Source organism: Scylla paramamosain, unplaced genomic scaffold (genome assembly GCF_035594125.1).
Source record: "Scylla paramamosain isolate STU-SP2022 unplaced genomic scaffold, ASM3559412v1 Contig48, whole genome shotgun sequence".
NCBI lineage: Eukaryota > Metazoa > Arthropoda > Malacostraca > Decapoda > Portunidae > Scylla > Scylla paramamosain.
In genome coordinates this window covers 654,649-675,000 of record NW_026973713.1, presented here as the reverse complement: position 1 = coordinate 675,000, position 20,352 = coordinate 654,649, and the positions used below count along the sequence as shown (strand labels likewise).

General features: G+C 38.9%; 1 long non-coding RNA gene across 1 annotated transcript in view; it reads left to right on the top strand.

The window, feature by feature from the left end:
- LOC135098162 (uncharacterized) overlaps positions 1–14,549 on the top strand; it is a 15,055-nt gene extending 506 nt beyond the window's left edge. The window contains exons 1-2 of the long non-coding RNA XR_010266625.1: positions 1–8; positions 13,448–14,549. The exon at positions 1–8 is cut by the window's left edge and continues 506 nt beyond it. This is a non-coding gene — a long non-coding RNA (uncharacterized LOC135098162). The remainder of the gene's footprint in view (positions 9–13,447) is intronic.
- The last annotated feature ends 5,803 nt before the right edge of the window (positions 14,550–20,352 follow it).

Genomic DNA, 20,352 nt, shown 5'->3' with positions numbered 1-20,352 from the left:
CTCGTCAAGTGAGTGTTATCCTGTGTGTGTGTGAAAGAGTGAAAGAGAGTGTGTGTGTGTGTGTGTGTGTGTGTGTGTGTTTGTGTGGATGTGTGGGTTTTATTGTGTGCTTTTTTCGATTTTCTATGCTGGTATGTTACTATTCTCTCTCTCTCTCTCTCTCTCTCTCTCTCTCTCTCTCTCTCTCTCTCTCTCTCTCTCTCTCTCTCCTCCTCCTTCTTCTTCTTTCCTTCTTCTGTCATCCTCAAGGAACCAGGTAAAATTAAACACACTTCCCTCACCTTCAACATCTCCTAATTGCTTTCCTCTCAGCGTGGATAAAGAAGACAGACAGACTGGCAACCTCTCATTTCGACCATCTTAATTTGCTTTAGTTTAACGAAAAATTCAAACTACCGTATAATTTCCACTCTCCTTTTTCTTTACAATTTTTAACATAATCTGTCTTAAGGAAAATCATTCTTTGGTTTCCCTTTTATATATTTTACGTATAAGTGGGCACGTATGTATGAATCTGTGTTTGCCTATTGGTGTACCTCCTCAAAGCCTCTCGGAAGACCATTGTGCACTGCTGCGGAAAAGGGAGCGGGGTTGGAAAGGAACAGAAAGGAAGGGAAGGGAAAAGGGAAGGAAAGAGGAGCATTTTGTTTCTCCTGAAAAGACTGAAATCAAACTTTTACGGAGGAGGAAAAACTGACAATATTCCACGTGCATCGAGTTACCTACTGTAATCCTATCTGGTCCCAAACCTACCCCTTGTCATCTATCCCAGGTTAATATACTTCATAAGAAAATTATTAGAATATTAACAAACAGTGATTTTAATGAACATACTCAACCATTATTTAAAAGTCTCAATATCCTAAACCTTGCTGATTTATCTCAACTCTCCATTGCATCATTCATGTACAAAACATTAAATTTAAGTAACTACAATACACAACCTTTACACAATTACCAAACTCGAAACCAGTATTCACTTTACATTCCCAGACCTAATTTAACACTGTTCAAACACTCTACCATGTATATAGGACCTAAGATTTGGAAATTATTTACCAGGTGATATAAAACAATCAAAGAGTCTATCTTGCTTCAAAACAAAATTAAAGAGTCATTTGTTATACGCTTATTAGTTATACACATGTTATACGCTTGTTATATGTTATATGTTATACGCTAGCTCATCAGACATTACCCTCATGTACTAGTATCATCACAGTAGTCAATAATTCATGTGAAATGACAATAGTGAAAAGTATATCTAATAATATACTATATTTTCCTGTATCTTATTTATTCAACTTTTTCCTATTATTGATAAATTCTTCATGCATTTACATTGTATTATTAGTGTCAGTATCTTTATTCTTCTTCTTCTTCTTCTTCTTCTTCTTCTTCTTCTTCTTCTTCTTCTTCTTATTATTATTATTATTATTATTATTATTATTGTTTGTTATTATTATTATTATTATTATTATTATTATTATTATTATTATTATTATTATTATTATTGTTATTATTATTATTATTATTATTATTATTATTATTATTATTATTATTATTATTAATTTATTTGTCAAAGTGCTATTTTATTCTCTGTTCTGTGCAATTTCTTCCAAAATCAGTATTATTAGGTATTAACAAAGGTAATTTGTGCTTCATATGAGGAGTTCCTTTAGACTTAGCAACTTATTTATATTTTCATATACCCATATTATTATTATTATAGGTACAAATTTAGATTTCCTGTTATTGCACAAGGTACAAACTCAAGGATAATTCTTCATTATATGGACAAGTGTTTTATTACTCTAATATATAGGATTAAATGTTCTTCTTCTTTCTTCTTCTTTTTTTTTTTTTATTTTTTTATTTTAAGTTACTTTTATAATTAGTCCTAATATATAAATAAATTATTTTTTTATTTATTTATTTATTTTATTATTATTATTATTTTTTTTTTTTGTCTGCCCATATAGCAGTTGCTTACTAAGGGTTGTTTGTTTGTTATAAAATTATACTAAGTCTTAACTCAACTGTAACATGACAAACATAATAAAGTGTTTAAAGTGTTTAAAGTGTTTAAAGTGTTTGAGAGAGAGAGAGAGGAGAGAGAGAGAGAGAGAGAGAGGAGAGAGAGAGAGAGAGAGAGAGAGAGAGAGAGAGAGAGAGAGAGAGAGAGAGAGAGAGAGAGAGAGAGAAAATGACCAAAAAGGCAAAGTTTAGGCATTTCACAATCCCCATCATTTTTGTTAGTCCTCAGAAGTCACCACTCATCACACCGTCACCACTCTCTCTCTCTCTCTCACACACACACACACACAGTCACGCACCAAAGACATCACTTCGCCCACAATAATTCCCGTATCAGCTCCTTCACCAGTCGCATAGGCAACCACCACCACTACCACCAACACCATCACGACCAACACCACCACCACCAGACCACCTGAGCTATTCTCGCCACCAGAACACCACCATCACCACCACCACATCCCCCGTGCGTCCACCAGTCAGCAGTCACCAGGGAGAGGGAGTACCAAGCATCATCGCCAACCACATTTGCGTAGTGAATACCAGACGATGTAAGGCGGTCCGCTCCCCGTCTTCATGCTGTGTGCCCCACTGCTACACCCACTGCTACACCCTCTCACTCCTACACTCTCCTCTCTCTCCCTCTCTCTCACTTTCACTCTCCTCCTCCGCTACGTGTCTTCCATTCAACGGTCCCTGATCTGTGTGTGCAATTTGCTAATGTTGCGGCTTTCATTCTCTTTTTTTATTCGTTATTCCTGCGTTATCCTGACTCACTTATATTTCCGACACCGTTTCTTTTTTTTTTCATTTCTTTTTTTGTTTTGCTTTTTTCGTGTACGTTTCGTTTGTATGTTTCGTTCATTATTGATGTTTTTTTCTTTCTGCGTTGAGGTTACTTCTTTGTGTTGAATCTCTCACCAAGTCTTGAACGTAAAGCTAATGGAAGGACTCTCTCTCTCTCTCTCTCTCTCTCTCTCTCTCTCTCTCTCTCTCTCTCTCTCTCTCTCTCTCTCTCTCTCTCTCTCTCTCTCTCTCTCTCTCAGTGTCCCCAGCTGCGTTGTTTGTGTGCTTTTCCATCCTGGTGAAGCAACGGTCTCGCCTCGGTTCGTCTCGTTGCACCTCGAATTCTTCCAAAAATACAAGAGTTATTTTTTTTTTACTTATATACTTATTTATTTATTTATTTATTTATTTATTTATTCATTCATTTTTTATTTATTTTTTCTTATTTTATCTATTTTGACATTCATTTTACCTATTTTTACTTTTGTTTATTTGTTTTTTTTTCACACTTCATTTTATTAATTTATTTTCTTTATTTTATTTCTTTGTTAATTTTTATCATGTGGTGGAGGAGATGGTGGTGGTGGTGGTAATGGTGGTGATTAACTGGTGGTAGATCATTGTGGAAGCCTGGCATTTTCAGTAGATCTTTATTTCACCTTTCTTTCTCTATCTGTCTTTTTGTCGCCCTTCACCACAAAGAAACCATCTCACATAAACACGAAAAAAGGCATTTCTGGAGATTATCGAGACTTTCAGGGATGTAGTCATCATCTAAAAGCAGTTGAATATATATTCTTCATCAATAGTAGCGAAAAACATCCACGAGAACCCGGCTTGTCATCTCTGTGGCTTCTGCAAGTAATCCTGATGGGAGAACAAAGACTTTAACAAGACCACGCTGAACCCTGGAAGCAACACCACACGGTGCCAACATTGTCAAACACTACAGCGTAATACTGCAGAGAGAGAGAGAGAGAGAGAGAGACCCCCTCCCCTCAATATACACATAGAGGCCAAGACTCCAACATAAAGACAAAAAAAAAAAAAAAAACTGCTCCGGTGTGTGTGTTTATGTAATTAGCAGGAGTTCTTGTGTTACCTCTCGACCTCCTCGTCTTGGATTCCGGAGCGTCTCGAGAGGAGCAATCCATACAGGGAATTCCTAATTTGGGGGATGCCAGAGTGCGCCGTGCAAGGAGTGTGTTAGTCTGTGTAGAGGCAGGAGATAAAACCAGGGAATTATCTTCACTTGAGTAAGAGTAAATGTAGGACAAATGATGGGAAGGTTAAGGGTAAGACAAGGAAGGAGAGAAGGATATGCTGTCAGTTGTAGATACGAGTATATAGGAGTAGGAGGAAGATAGGGAGGTTGAGGGTAAGCGAAGGGGGTGGAGGAAAGGAAATAGAGTGGGAAGGAAAGAAAGTTAGAGGTGAAGAGATGAAGGTAGAAGGAAGGTAGGAAGTGAGAAAGAAACTAATAAGAAAGGAAACAGTAAAAGATAAACAAACAAAGGAAGGAAGGAAGGAGAGAAAAGAATACAGAGTCAGTGCAGGAAGAAGAAGGGAGAAGAGAAGTTGGAAATGGAGAGAAAGGAAGTAGGAAATGAGAAGGATATAAAGGAAATTAAAAGAGAGAAACAGTAAAGGACAAGCAAAGGAAGGAAAGAGTAAAAAGGAAAGTGTCAGTGCGAGAAGAAGGAAAGGTGGAGGTGAAAGTAGAAGAAAAGAAAAAAAAATTATAAACTAAAAAAATGTTAAAAAGAACGAAAAAGAAAAGATTTGTGTGTTTTCTTTATTGTTTATGGTTCTGGTCTCTCTCTCTCTCTCTCTCTCTCTCTCTCCTCTCTCTCTCTCCTCTCTCTCTCTCTCTCTCTCTCTCTCTCTCTCTCTCTCTCTCTCTCTCTCTCTCTCTCATTTATCTGCCTTCTTTTCACTTTGTTATGCTTTCATTATCGTTTATCTTCCCTCCTTCCGCTTTCTTCTCCTCTTCCTTTTCCTCCTCCTCCTTTTTTCCTCTATTCTCATCTCCATCTTCGTTACTTTTTAACCCTTCCTGTTCCTTCCATCTTTTCCGGCATTTTTTTTTTCCCCATTTCCTCCTCGTCCCATCTTTCCTTTCCCCTCCTCTCATCCTTCTCTTCTTTGTTACTCCCCAAACTCCCTTCCCTCTTCCTTTCTTCCTCTCTCCCTCCTCTCCTTCTTTCTTATTTTCTTTTTCCTCATTTCCTTCATCCTCTTCCATCCTCTGCCTTCACTTCCTTTGCCTCTAACTTTTTTTCTTTCTTGCCTTAGTTTTTTTTTTTTCTCTCCCTTTTCTCCCTGCGTCTTTTTCTTTATTTATAATCTTCCTCCTCCTCCTCCTCCCCTTTTCATAACTCCCTTACGTCTCCTCCTCCTCCTCCTCCTCCTCCTCCCCTTTTCATAACTCCCTTACGTCTCCTCCTTCTCACTCTCCTCCTCCTTCTCATCCTCCTTCTCTTCCTCCTCCTCCTCCTCGTTCTTCTCCTCTTCCTCTTCGATTCATCATTCCCATTCGCTTCCTTCGCTTATCCTTTTCCTCTTCCCTCCTTCTCCTTCCCTCCTTCCTTATCTCATGTCCCCCTCCCCCCTCCCTCCCTCTCTCCCTCCTTGCCGTCACTCACCTGTGTGTGCCGCGAAGGACGGGGGTAGGATGGGGGAGACAGGCAGTCTTCAAGCCTGCATTACTCCTGGCTGGAACACTAAGCAGGCTCCGTGACGCAAGGCTTAGTAGTGAGTTCCGGTGATTTCAAAGTTCATGTAAATTTTTACAAGGGTATTAATGTAGGTGCTTCATAATCCTTAGACTGGCCACTCTAAACACCAACAGCTTAGGTTTAGCTTAGGTTTAGGTTAGGGAGGCACAGCTCTCTCCACCCGTAAACATCAATGATATCCAGGAATCTTTTTTTTTTTTTATGTAGGAGTGACACTGGCCAAGGGCAACAAAAATCAAATAAAATAAAAAAAGTCCACTGAGATGTCAGTCCAAGAAAAGGGTCCAAAGCGGTAGTCAAAAACTGAAGGATAAGTGTCTTGAAACCTCCCCCTTGAAGGAATTCAAGTTAAAGGAAGGTGGAAATACAGAAGCAGGCAGATGGTTCCAGAGTTTACCAGAGAAAGGGATGAATGATTAAGAATACTGGTTAACTCTTGCATTACAGAGGTGGAAAGAGGAGTGGTAAGAAAAAAGAAGAAAGTCTTGTGCAGCGAGGCCGCGGGAGGAGGGGAGGCATGCAGTTAGCAAGATCAGAAGAGTAGTTAGCATGAAAATAGCGGTAGAAGACAGCTAGAGATGCAACATTGCGGCGATAAGAGAGAGCCTGAAGACAGTCAATTAGAGGAGAGGAGTTGATGAGACGAAAAGCTTTTGATTCCACCCTGTCTAGAAGAGCAGTATGAGTGGAACCCCCCAGACATGTGAAGCATACTCCATACATGGACGGATAAGGCCCTTGTACAGAGTTAGCAGCTGGGGGGTGAGAAAACTGGCGGAGACGTCTCAGAACACCTAACTTCATGGAAGCTGTTTTAGCTAGAGATGAGATGTGAAGTTTCCAGTTCATATTATAAGTAAAAGACAGACCGAGGATGTTCAGTGTAGAAGAGGGGGACAGTTGAGTGTCATTGAAGAAGAGGGGATAGTTGTCTGGAAAGTTGTGTCGAGTTGATAGATGGAGGAATTGAGTTTTTGAGGCATTGAACAATACCAAGTTTGCTCTGCCTCAATCAGAAATTTTAGAAAGACCAGATGTCAAGCGTTCTGTGGCTTCCCTGCACGATATGTTTACCTCCTGAAGGGTTGGACGTCTATGAAAAGACGTGGAAAAGTGCAGGGTGGTATCATCAGCGTAGGAGTGGATAGGAAAAGAAATTTGGTATAAAAGGTCATTGATGAATAATAAGAGTGTGTGACAGGACAGAATTCTGAGGAACACCATTGTTAGTAGATTTAGGAGAAGAACAGTGACTGTCTACCACAGCAGCAATAGAACGGTCAGAAAGGAAACTTGAAATGAAGTTACAGAGAGAAGGATAGAAGCCATAGGAGGGTAGTTTGGAAATCAAAGCTTTATACCAGACTCTATCAAAAGCTTTTGATATGTCCAAGGCAACAGCAAAAGTTTCACCAAAGTCTCTAAAAGAGGATGACGAAGACTCAGTAAGGAAAGCCAGAAGATCACCAGTAGAGCGGCCTTGACGGAACCCATACTGGCGATCAGATAGAAAGTTGTAAAGTGATAGATGTTTAAGAATCTTCCTGTTGAAGAGAGATTCAAAAACTTTAGATAGGCAGGAAATTAAAGCAATAGGACGGTAGTTTGAAGGATTAGAACGGTCACCCTTTTTAGGAACAGGTTGAATATAGGCAAACTTCCAGCAAGAAGGAAAGGTAGATGTTGACAGACAGAACTGAAAGAGTTTGACTAGGCAAGGTGCAAGCACGGAGGCACAGTTTCGGAGAACAGTAGAAGCGACACCATCAGGTCCATAAGCCTTCCGAGGGTTTAGGCCAGCGAGGGCATGGAAAACATCACTGCGAAGAATTTTAATAGGTAGCATGAAGTAGTCAGAGGGTGGAGGAGAGGGAGAAACAAGACCTGAATCGTCCAAGGTAAAGTTTTTAGCAAAGGTTTGAGCGAAGAGTTCAGCTTTAGAAATAGATGTGATAGCAGTGGTGCCATCTGGTTGAAGTAGAGGAGGGAAAGAAAAAAAAGCAAAGTTATTAGAGATATTTTTGGCTAGATGCCAGAAGTCACGAGGGGAGTTAGATCTTGAAAGGTTTTGACACTTTCTGTTAATGAAGGAGTTTTTTAGCTAGTTGGAGAACAGACTTGGCATGGTTCCGGGCAGAAATATAAAGTGCATGAGATTTTGGTGAAGGAAGGCTTAAGTACCTTTTGTGGGCCACCTCTCTATCATGTATAGCACGAGAACAAGCTGTGTTAAACCAAGGTTTAGAAGGTTTAGGACGAGAAGAAGAGTGAGGAATGTACGCCTCCATGCCAGACACTATCACCTCTGTTATGCGCTCAGCACACAAAGACGGGTCTCTGACACGGAAGCATTAGTCATTCCAAGGAAAATCAGCGAAATACCTCCTCAGGTCCCCCAAACTAGCAGAGGTAAAATGCCAGAGGCACCTTCGCTTAGGGGGATCCTGAGGAGGGATTGGAGCGATAGGACAAAATACAGATACGAGATTGTGATGGGAGGAGCCGAACGGAGAAGAAAGGGTGACAGCATAAGCAGAAGGATTAGAGGTCAGGAAAAGGGTCAAGAATGTTGAGCGTATCTCCATGTCCTGTGTCTTCCCGCGGGCGATGGGAAGTGGGTCAGAGCACAACAGGCGGGGGAGAGTGAAGGGAAGGGAATGAGAAGGAGGATGCTAAGAGGAAGAGAATTAGAAATAGAAAATGAGAGGAATGATAACCAGAGAGAGCAAGCGAGGGGAGAGTGAAAGAGAAAGGAATGAGAAGGAAGATATTAAGAAGAAAGAAGAGTGGGGAAAGAGAAAATGATAAGGTAAAGATTAAGAGGAGAGAGAGAGAGAGAGAAGAGAGAGAGGGAGAGAGAGAGAGAGAGAGAGAGAGAGAGAGAGAGAGGAGAGAGAGAGAGTGAGAGAGAGAGAGAGAGAGACCAACGCACTGCTCTCAGGACATCATGGCCTGGGGGCGACCGGTGGCAAGTCCAAATTTGCCCCCGAAAAGACTCAGGCCATGGTGGTATCCCGCTCTCACGAGGACGCGCGTGAGGTGCGTGGAAGGCTGAAGATGGGAGACACAACAGCATCCCTCTGCAGGACAGCGTAAACATCCTTGGCGTGGAGGTGGACTCGCGGCTGCTCTTCGACCGTCACCTCGAGGACGTGGCCCGAAAAAGCGTCTCAGAAGGTGACACTGTTGAGGCGTCTGAGGCACCTCCTTGACTCCGATGGCCTCCTGACCCTGTACAAGGCTCAGGTCAGTCCCATCATGGAGTACGCGCCCGCTCACGTGGATGTCCAGTGCCCGATGTCATCTCAACTTGCTGGACAAAGGTGCAAAGGAAGGGCAGAGCGCCTCATCAGTGGCGCCAGACAGACGCAGCCTCGCCAGCAACCGCAGGCAGCAGATACAGAAGGATGGATACAGCAGCAGCAGATACAGAAGGATGGGCCGGTGCTGAGGGACACTCTGGATCATCGCCGGAAAGTTGCAGCGCTGACATGTGCTTCATAAGGCGCAGCTCCAGAATGTTCCTCACCTAGCTACCTGAGGGCTTACCTGGAGGAGATCTGAGCGCACATACGAGAAACGGTATTGAGCAACGATCTCCTCTTAGCAGGTGCCAGGGTCTCGCTCCACCACCCACCAACGGGCCTTCTCCTCCGCCACTGTAGTGTGGTGGAACACCCTCACGGCTGTGGTGGACGTACGACATCTGTCCACACAGCAGATGAAAGTGTCCACACACAAGTGGTTACGCCTTCAGACTCTCAACCCTCCATAAGAAAGACACAAAAATATGGTCGTGTCTGACCTCCAGTGAACTTAACATATAAGATATATATGACCTCTATTGTAAATACTGTGTATATATATATATATATATATATATATATTATATATATAATATATATATATATATATATATATATATATATATATATATATATATATATATATATATATATATATATATATATATATATATATATATATATATATGTATATATATATATATATATATATATATATATATATATATATATATATATATATATATATATATATATATATATATATATATATATATATAACCATATCATTTTCTAGTTTATTAATCTATTTATTTGCTTATTATTTATACATTGATTTAATCACTGGTTACATACATGTGCCTATACATCTTAGCAAAATATTAATATCTATTATACCACACACAGTAATGCCTTAAAATAGTTATACACCACAAAGATAACTTTAGCAAAGGCCACAATGAACATGTGTGTTTAATTGTTTAAATAAAAAAAAAAAGGAGAGAGAGAGAGAGAGAGAGAGAGAGAGAGAGAGAGAGAGAGAGAGAGAGAGAGAGAGAGAGAGAGGTGCTGGGAAATATGTGATCTTTTTCTAAGCATATGAGTTCGTTTTGAAGCCCCAGAGGATGTGATATTTTACACCACCACTCATTTTTTGCCTCCTCCTCGCCTCTTTTCCTGTATCTCTTGTCCTCTTTTCCTTCCTTTCTGTTTTTCTTCCTTCATTCCTTTCCTTTCGCCTTTCTTTCTTCCTCCTTTCCTTTTCACCTTCCTTCTTTCTTTATCTCTCTCCTTCTCTCTCTTTCGGTTTTCTTCTTTTTCAACTTTTTTTTTCAGCTTCCTTTTCTTCTTTCCTCCCTCCCTTCCTTCTTTCTTTTTTTTCTTCCTGCACTTCATTCTTGTCCTTTTGTCTTCCCTCCTTCTTTCCTTCCTTTCCTTTATTCTCTCTCATTTTCTTTCCTTCCTTCCTTCTTTCGTTCCCTTCATTTCTTCCTTTCCCTCCTTCCTTTCTTTCCTTCTGTTCTTCACTCCTACCTTTATCTCATTCTCTCTTCCTTGCATCTCTCTCTCTCTCCTCTCCTCTCTCTCTCTCTCTCTCTCTCTCTCTCTCTCTCTCTCTCTCTCTCTCTCTCTCTCTCTCTCTCTCTCTCTCTCTCTCTCTCTCTCTCTTCTCGTATCTTGCTTTCAGTTTTCACTCAAATTCCTTCGAGATAAAATAGACTTTTCGTGTTTCCCTCATTCTGTGTGTGTGTGTGTGTGTGTGTGTGTGTGTGTGTGTGTGTGTAGGCTGTGGTCCTTTTCACGCTTAATGGTATCAGGAAAGAGAGCACACACACACACACACACACACACACACACACACACACACACACACACACACACACACACACACACACACACACTGAAAAGGGAAATGATTGTACATGCCTCTCTCTCTCTCTCTCTCTCTCTCTCTCTCTCTCTCTCTCTCTCTCCTCTCTCTCTCTCTCTCTCTCTCTCTCTCTGTCCATTTCTTACCACTAACATAATTCGGGTGGAAAATTGCGAGAGAGAGAGAGAGAGAGAGAGAGAGAGAGAGAGAGAGAGAGTATGTACAATCATTTCCCTTTTCAGTGTGTGTGTCTGTGTGTGTGTGTGTGTGTGTCTGTGTGTGGTGTGTGTGTGTGTGTGTGTGTGTGTGTGTGTGTGTGTGTGTGTGTGTGTGTGTGTGTGTTGCTCTCCTTTCCTGATACCATTAAGCGTGAAAAGGACCACAGCCTACGCGCACACACACACACACACACACACACACACACACACACACACACACACACACACACACACACACACACAGAATAAGGGAAACACGAAAAGTCTATTTTATCTCGAAGGAATTTGAGTGAAAACTGAAAGCAAGATACGAGAAGAGAGAGAGAGAGAGAGAGAGAGAGAGAGAGAGAGAGAGAGGAGAGAGAGAGAGAGAGAAGAGAGGATGAGAGAGAGAGAGAGAGAGAGATTAACAGAACTGAGAAACAGACGAAATTTTTACCAGATAAAGAGCTGAAAAAAATGAAGAAAAAAATGAAATCATAGGAAAAAAAGAGAAAAGTAAAGAAAAGAGATTAGGAAATAGAGAGGAAATAAAGATTAAAACGGGGGAAAAATAAATGATAGGAAGTGAAAATAAAGAAGAAGGGTTAAAAGGAGGGAAACGAGGAAAGAAAGCAGTTGAAAAGGGAAAGAAAGAGAAAGTAATGGGAGAAGGAAGCAGAGAGGAGAAGGGAATGAAGGAAAGAGAAGAGAAAGGAGAAAAAGAGGAGAAAAATTAAAGGAGGATAATTTGACTATTCTATTTCTCCATCTTTATTCGTTTACCTCCTTTCTTGCTTTATTATCTACTATTCTTCTTCCTCCTCATCTTCCTCTTCCTCCTCCTCCTGTTCCTATTACTAATACAGCTCCTTCTCTTCCTCCTCCTCCTCCTCGCCTTCCCGCCGTTTTTAATTAAATAATTGGCTTCTGTTCCTACCACATGCTAGTCACTTTAATCAGGAGAGAGAGAGAGAGAGAGAGAGAGAGAGAGAGAGAGGAGAGAGAGAGAGAGGGAGAGAGAGAGAGAGAGAGAGAGAGGAGAGGAGAGAGAGAGAGAGAAGAGAGAGAGAGAGAGAGGAGAGAGAGAAGAGAGAGAGAGAGAGAGAGAGAGAGAGAGAGAGAGAGGAGAGAGAGAGAGAGAGCAATTGATAAGCATTTTTAATCAATCCATAAATCTCTTTCCTAATTTGTGGAGAGACTGAAAACTTTGGATCTTACTCAAACTAATTAAATTTTGCACAGGCCTTCGTAAAGTGTCATTTCATGAGGCACACTTTGCATAAACACTTCATACACTTCACTATTCTCCGCAGTGGGTTATAATCCTGTGAACAAAATGAACACACAGTGATTTTATTTCTTCACACCTACACACACACACACACACACACACACACACGCGCACACACACACACACACACACACACACACCACACACATTATTTTCCCAAGCGTCTTATCTCGAATGCTTTGACAGACAGTACTGTACTGAAGGGTACTGGAGTGTTTTTTTTTTTTATTTTATCTTTATTTCTTTCATTATCATTATTTATCTTTATTTTCTTTCATTTTTTTATTTTCTTTCATTACTTCACTCAGAGATATCAATAATTCTTTATAAGGAAGTAAAAGCAATTTACTTTATTAGTTTATTTATTTTATTCATTTATTTACTTTTTTTTCTCCAATATTATGTATTCTCTTAGCCCGTTTATTGTACACACCCGAACAGCATTTCTCACAACATATTTTCTCTGACTTGAATTATTCGTGAAAACTTCCTACACAACCTCTCTTGCGTTATATTCATTTGTAAGTCCTTTCATTAATGTACATCCAACGTCACATATTCTACGTTTCCTTTTTATGCACCTAGAGTAAGAAATTGTGTCACATTTTTATATTAACACATTCCTTTAATTCACCTGTAAGTGTGCACTCACGCTGCCATGTTAGATTCTCCTTCAGTTCGTCTTGTTTTGTGAGGACTCCTGCCACATCTTATTCATCATTGCGTATTCTTTATGTCCATCTATCAGTGCACACCCTCGCCACATTCATACTACATTTTCTTTTATCTCACTTTATTGGTAAGAATTCTTGTCCCACTTCACGTAACATAATACATTCTTTACAGTTCATCTGTTATCGTGCACCCTCACCACATCCTCACCATATCAATGTTACTATAGTTCATCTGTTATCGTGCACCCTCACCACATCCTCACCACATCAATGTTACATTTTCTTTTAGTTCCTCTTATTGGTGATACTCTTTCCATAATTCATTTAACATTAGGCAGGGTTTTTCTAGGGGAGTCCATTCATTTGCGTGCAACCCTCACTGCATCTATATTGCATTCTCTTTTATTTCACTTTATTAGAAAGAACTCTCGGTACATTACTGCCAACTTTGCATTTTTTTTTTTTTTTTTTTTTTTGTGTATCTTCGTTAGTAGCCAAACTCACCTCCACACAGTATCCTTCACAATACATTTTCTTTCATTTCAGTTACTAGCGTGGTGGCGGGCTCCTCCCCTCACACCGCAGCGGGATGCCTGGAACACAAGCCCCGCACAGCTCTCCACGCACCGGCTCGTTAGCACCACACTAAACCAACCTTGAACCTGAGCCTGAAAACTGGCCTTCCACTCTTCCCTCTCGCAACATTTTATTTCTTCCTATCATTTGTTCATCCCTTTCATTCTCCCACTCTGCTCTTCTTCGCTCTTCCGTGTTCTTTTAAATCTTGACATTTGAGTTCCTCTTGTCTGCTCGAGTGAAGCGAATGGGGCTTTGCTTCGTTCAGAGTTCAAGCACTATAGGGTTGTACCACTGCCAACAAAATCTTTTTCGCCGTGCTTTTATCAAGAGATCTCAAATTTTCCGTGGTATTATTAATTTCAACTTAGGCTCCAGCACACTTGAACGCTGTATGGTTTGAATGCTAGACAAATGTTGCTATCTATCTAGTTGCTTGCGTCTATAGTTTTCAATCAGCAGGAAGCAGAAAGCGAAGGTGGATGAGTGAAAAGTGAGAAAAGATATCTTTCCTTTGATCACAACGACTTGATATGTTTTCTTCCCCAAATCGTCTTCAGTTACACAAGACCTCTAACCGAACCCTACAAACACTGACCAAACATACAGCCAATTAAACAAAAAAAAAAAAAAAAAAACGGAAAAGCAGCGTTTCAGCACGTCCTGAGAGCAAGACAGATCCTGGAGGGCTGGACTCGACTGGACTCAGCTCTCTGGACGTCTCTTACTCCTCAACAAAGCGAGGCGAGGCGAGGCGACCGGCGGGGCTCATATACCCGAACCCGCCATTCAGTGGAAAGCCTCCTGATCCGCTCTGATCACCGCACGCACTTGCACCGGCCAAGGCAAAACAATAAAAGGAAGCAAAAGAAGTCGATGCTGCTGCTAAACTCAGGATAAAACTGACCGCACAGGTATATCTTCTTCTTTACTTCCCACGACCTGCACACATTTCTAAAAGGCAAGGCAAGGGAAGCTGAACTGAAGCGAAAGGATGAAAATAAGTAAAGGGAGAAGAGTGTATGTTATTATTTTTTTTTTTCCGAGATGCACTTTTCGTTATTATTTTCTTCCTTAGGCATGTGCGTTCAATTTTAGATACATTTATAAGAGGTAGAGGTGGAGTAAAACAAACATGAAAATAAGTAAAAGAGAAAGATGTTATTTTCATTCTAATATACTTTTGTTATATATATATATATATATATATATATATATATATATATATATATATATATATATATATATATATATATATATATATATATATATATATATATATATATATATATATATATATAGACACAATATGCACTTGTTGTTTTAGATACATTTGGAAACAGAATAGGAGTGAAGCGAAACACTTAAATGAGACGAGAGAACGATACATGTCTGTTTATATTTTCTAACCCAGACACGTGCATGTATTTTTAGATTCTCGTACCTACATTTCAAGAGGGAATAGAAAGTGGAGTGAAGAAAAAGATGGAAGAGAGAAAGAACAAAAATATATTGATGTTATCAGTGAAGGGAGAAAGGTGTATGTTATTATTTTCCTCTTTAGACTTGATGGATTAATTTTTAGATACCTACATTTCAAAAAGGAATAAACAATAGAGTGACATACTCTTTACTTTTAAATTCCTACATTTCAAGAAGGAATAGAAGGTTGAATGAAGTGAAAAGAGAGAAGGATGTACGTCATTATTTTCTTCCTTATCCACATGCAGTTATTTTAGTTACATTTGATAAAATAACAGAAGATGGAATGAAGTAAAACGTTACAAAAATAATTGAAAGGTAAAGAGAGAAAAGTTATATGTGTTATCATTCCTACTTGTGACGCATACGTGTGTGTGTGTGTGTGTGTGTGTGTGTGTGTGTGTGTGCGTCGGATATGGTGGCCATCTCCCTGGCAGAATACATCCAATGCATACAAATTCAATTCTAATTTTCTTGAGCTTATCTACTTTATGCATTACGGGAATAGGGATAAGGATGATGGTCCACTATTACTGCTGCTACTGTTACTACTACTACTGGTATATTTCATACAGGGACTGCCACGTGTAAGCCTGGTCGCTTCTTGCAGCTTCCCTTATTTCTTATGTTCTTATGTTCTTATCACCCACAAACACACACACAAACACAGATAAACACCTAGAAACACAAGGAAAACAAAATTATAGATAAACACACACACACACACACACACACACACACACACACACACACACACACACACACACACACACATAGACACACACACACAAAAGTACTCGTAATCACACAGGTAAACTCTTGTATTAGGGAGGTAAACAGAACAGAATAATATCGAGAGAAAGTAGAAAGTCTTGTACAGTGAGGTGAGATGGATAGATAGATAAATAGATAGATAGATAGACAAATAAACACACAGGTAAACTCAACAAACAGACACGTGTAAACTCACCTGCCAGTCAGATAGATAGAAAGATACAGATAGACAGACAGATAGATAAAAAGATAAATATACAGGTAAACTCATACAGACACGTGTAAACTCAGCTGTCAGTCTCCACACACACACACACACACACACACACACACACACACACACACACACACACACACACACACACACTGCTCTTCTAGACAGGGTGGAATCAAAAGCTTTTCAACTCCTCTCCTCTAACTGACTGTCTTCAGCCTCTCTCTCACCGCCGCAGTGTTGCATCTCTAGCTGTCTTCTACCACTATTTTCATGTTAACTTCTCTTCTGATCTTGCTAACTGCATGCCTCCCCTCCTCCCGCGGCCTCGCTGCACAAGACTTTCTTCTTTCTCTCATCCCTATCCTGTCCACCTCTCTAACGCAAGAGTTAACCAGTATTCTCAATCATTCATCCCTTTCTCTGGTAAACTCTGAAACTCCCTGCCTGCTTCTGTATTTCCACCTTCCTATGACTTGAATTCCTTCAAGAGGGAGGTTTCAAGACACTTATTCATCAATTTTAGACCACTGCTTTGACCCTTTTATGGGACTGGCATTTCAGTGGGCAATTTTTTGGGGGGGATTTTTGTTGCCCTTGGCCAGTGTCCCTCCTACATAAAACACACACACACACACACACACACACACACAATGAAAGTCCTCGAGCTGGCGTGGCCGAACAAGTCGTCAACCTCTTGTAGCATCACATGACCCTGGAGCTCTCACCTGCACCCCCACCCCTCCACCGCCTCGCCCCCACACCAGGTACCTCATGTGGCGAGGGGGGAGGGAGGGGCGTGGGTGCTGGTTCTCTCTTTGATCTGCTGGGGGTGTGTAGTGGAGGTGGAGGGGGAGGGAGGTAGGAAGCTATTGGGGTAGTAGGAGTAGGAGGAGGAAGAAAAGGAGGAGGAGGAGGAGGAGGGAGATAAGGAGAGGGGGCTACACCACACCTCCACTACATTTCATTCAAAGGCTCCAATTGAAGTTACACGAGTGTTTTTAAGGGTGTTTTTACAGTTGTAGTGACAGATTAACTGGATTTGTACATTGTTACGAGGAGAAACACTGTCAAGAATCCTGGTGGTCATCTCTGTGGCTCTGGCAAACAGTCGTGGTGAGAGAGCAAAGCGTTTTAGAATACTGGTCTGGTCTGATCTCTCATTTAAATATACCAGTGACTTGACTCACGACTACACCACATTTTTTATCTTGCATTTATCTTGCATACAGGGGCAGGACATGGATGTTATGTCAGCTAACGTCACTGTCGAAGCTACCATCAAAACATTGATGAAATGCAGGGACGAAGAAAGCTTTTCATCACTCTGGAAAAAAGCACAGACAACTACAGAAAAAAATTAACCAGTTTACATCAGATGTGCAGCCTGTGACAGCGTCACTCCACAGGAAAAAAAAAAGCCGTCAAGGAGGCTGCTGGCCTTAACAGGGAGAGCCAGGCAAGTGAAGACAAATTGTCAGACGAACAGAGAGCAAGAAGTGAAATTTATTGATGCACTTGACAGGGTTGTAACTGAGATGCAAGAAAGATTTAATAGTAGGAGCTCAACTGTCCTTACATCTTTGACAAAAATGTTGATGGGAGATGCCAGTGATGACAATACAAGGTTGTAGCTGATTTCTACATTCTGGAAGAGGATAGTTTAAAGGCTGAACAAAGTATTTATCAAAACCTTGCATCTGATTGTCGCCCTAAAACTGCAAGTGAAATCGTGAAGTTCTTAGTTTCCAATTCTTTGTGTTCCACTTTGCCCCACTTGTCAACAGCAGCCAAGGTACGACCCACCACCCCAGCAACACCATGCTCACCAGAGAGATCGTTCTCATGTCTGCGAACACTGAAGTCATACCTGCGATCAACAATGGGACAGGAAAGACTATTTAGCCTAGCAATACTAAATATTGAGAGGAATTTTGTGAGCAAGTTCAACACAGAATCCATAGCTGATATTTTTGGTAGACGTCATGGTAGAGATAAATACTTACTCTGAGGTTCATCTTGATATCAATGTGCAATTACATGTTTTCTTTTTATAGTGCTTTATATTAATTTTTATAAAATGTTCACCTGCAATAAAGATACAAAATAAATCAAACAAAAAAAATATCGATTTATCTATATTAGGTATATGGATAAAATTCAGGCAAAGGGTATCTTGCCCCCCTGAAAGAACTGGACCTCCTACGCCTGTGAGTATAGCGCAGCGCAGCGCGGCCTAAGGGAATGATTAGAACCACAAAATGATGGTGGAGTGCGCGACAAGTGCAGACTGCACTAAATAGATCTGGAGATTATGAGATTATGTCACCATTAAGGAGAGTTAAAACACCACGTACAACTTAACATACTTACATTAATCCAATTTAACCTACAAACATTACATTGCTCATAAATCAAAACTTATCACCACCTTACCTACTGGACGTAAGCCTAGGCTGGCAGACGTCCATTATAAATCCCTGTCAAAAGACACACAGTCAGCACAGCATGAGCAACAAGGAGAGAGAGAGAGAGCCCCTGCCAGGCACACCTACTCACCTTGTATGCGGGCGTGTCCAATCTAACGGGACCACCAGCTCCAAACTATAACACACTTAAACTACTTACTAATTACGCACGTGGCGTGGTAGGGAACAACACATTTAATATATATATATATATATATATATATATATATATATATATATATATATATATATATATATATATATATATATATATATATATATATATATATATATATATATATATATATATATATATATATATATATATATATATATATATATATATATATATATATATATATATATATATATATATATATATATATATATATATATATATATATATATATATATATATATATATATATATATATATATATATATATATTCTCGTTCTAAATTCTTACAGAGCTCAAGAAAATGTAGTTTTATTTACGAATACAAAAAAGAGAAAACACATATTTATATTCATGATCGTTTCTTTAGGCTCTTCTAAATAATTTTCCATGATCGTTATTTGAATGATATTATCGTCTGTTTTAATTTATTTTTCTTTTTTATTTGTCCCATAACATAAGTTGACAACGTCAGTAAATATGCCACGCATATGAGCTGAAAGCTTAATAGCAAACACACTCCTTGCTGGGTTCATCCAACATGTGAAGTGTTACTGGCAATACTTTTCATTACGCAATGCAAAACACACATCCAGTTGATAAACATTTAATGTAACACGTTTCTAAGAGAAATAATCCACGTGGCCTCGTGTGCACAAGCTTCTTACGTCATCTCTCATACCCGCATCACTTAAACCATACATTTAACACACTCTTTCCATGAAATATGCTGCAAAATAAATTTTCTAACCAAAAGAAAAAAGTAATAATAATAATACATACATATACATATATATATATATATATATATATATATATATATATATATATATATATATATATATATATATATATATATATATATATATATATATATATATATATATATATATATATATATATATATATACCTTTGGATCACTATAATGGCTTGTCTCTTTCCTCTCTCATTTATTAAAGCACTTCCTTTGTTTTATTTGTGCTTCTTATCTTTTTATGACATTAAGAAAATAATACTTTCACCTGTTGATGTCATTATAGTATATATATATATATATATATATATATATATATATATATATATATATATATATATATATATATATATATATATATATATATATATATATATATATATATATATATATATATATATATATATATATATATATATATATATATATATATATATATATATATATATATATATATATATATATATATATATATATATATATATATATATATATATATATATATATATATATATATATATATATATATATATATATATATATATATATATATATATATATATATATATATATATATATATATATATATATATATATATATACATACTATAATGACATCAACAGGTGAAAGTATTATTTTCTTAATGTCATAAAAAGATAAGAAGCACAAATAAAACAAAGGAAGTGCTTTAATAAATGAGAGAGGAAAGAGACAAGCCATTATAGTGATCTAAAGGTACAGAAGCACCACACACTACATGCATTCACTTTTCCCTAAAAATCACTTGATCACATATACTAGTAATTGACATGAAAGAAGCAACATGGTGCGTGGTTGTTGACGTGCCGTGTTCAAGGCAGAGTAACAGTGACAGCCTTCCAGTAACACAGTGAAGCCAAGCCTACAAAGCTGTGCCACACGCCGCACTACACACCCACCTGCAATGTTTGATGGACAACAGAGCCGCTAAGCTATACGTACCAGTGCAACGAACTGAAAATGTAC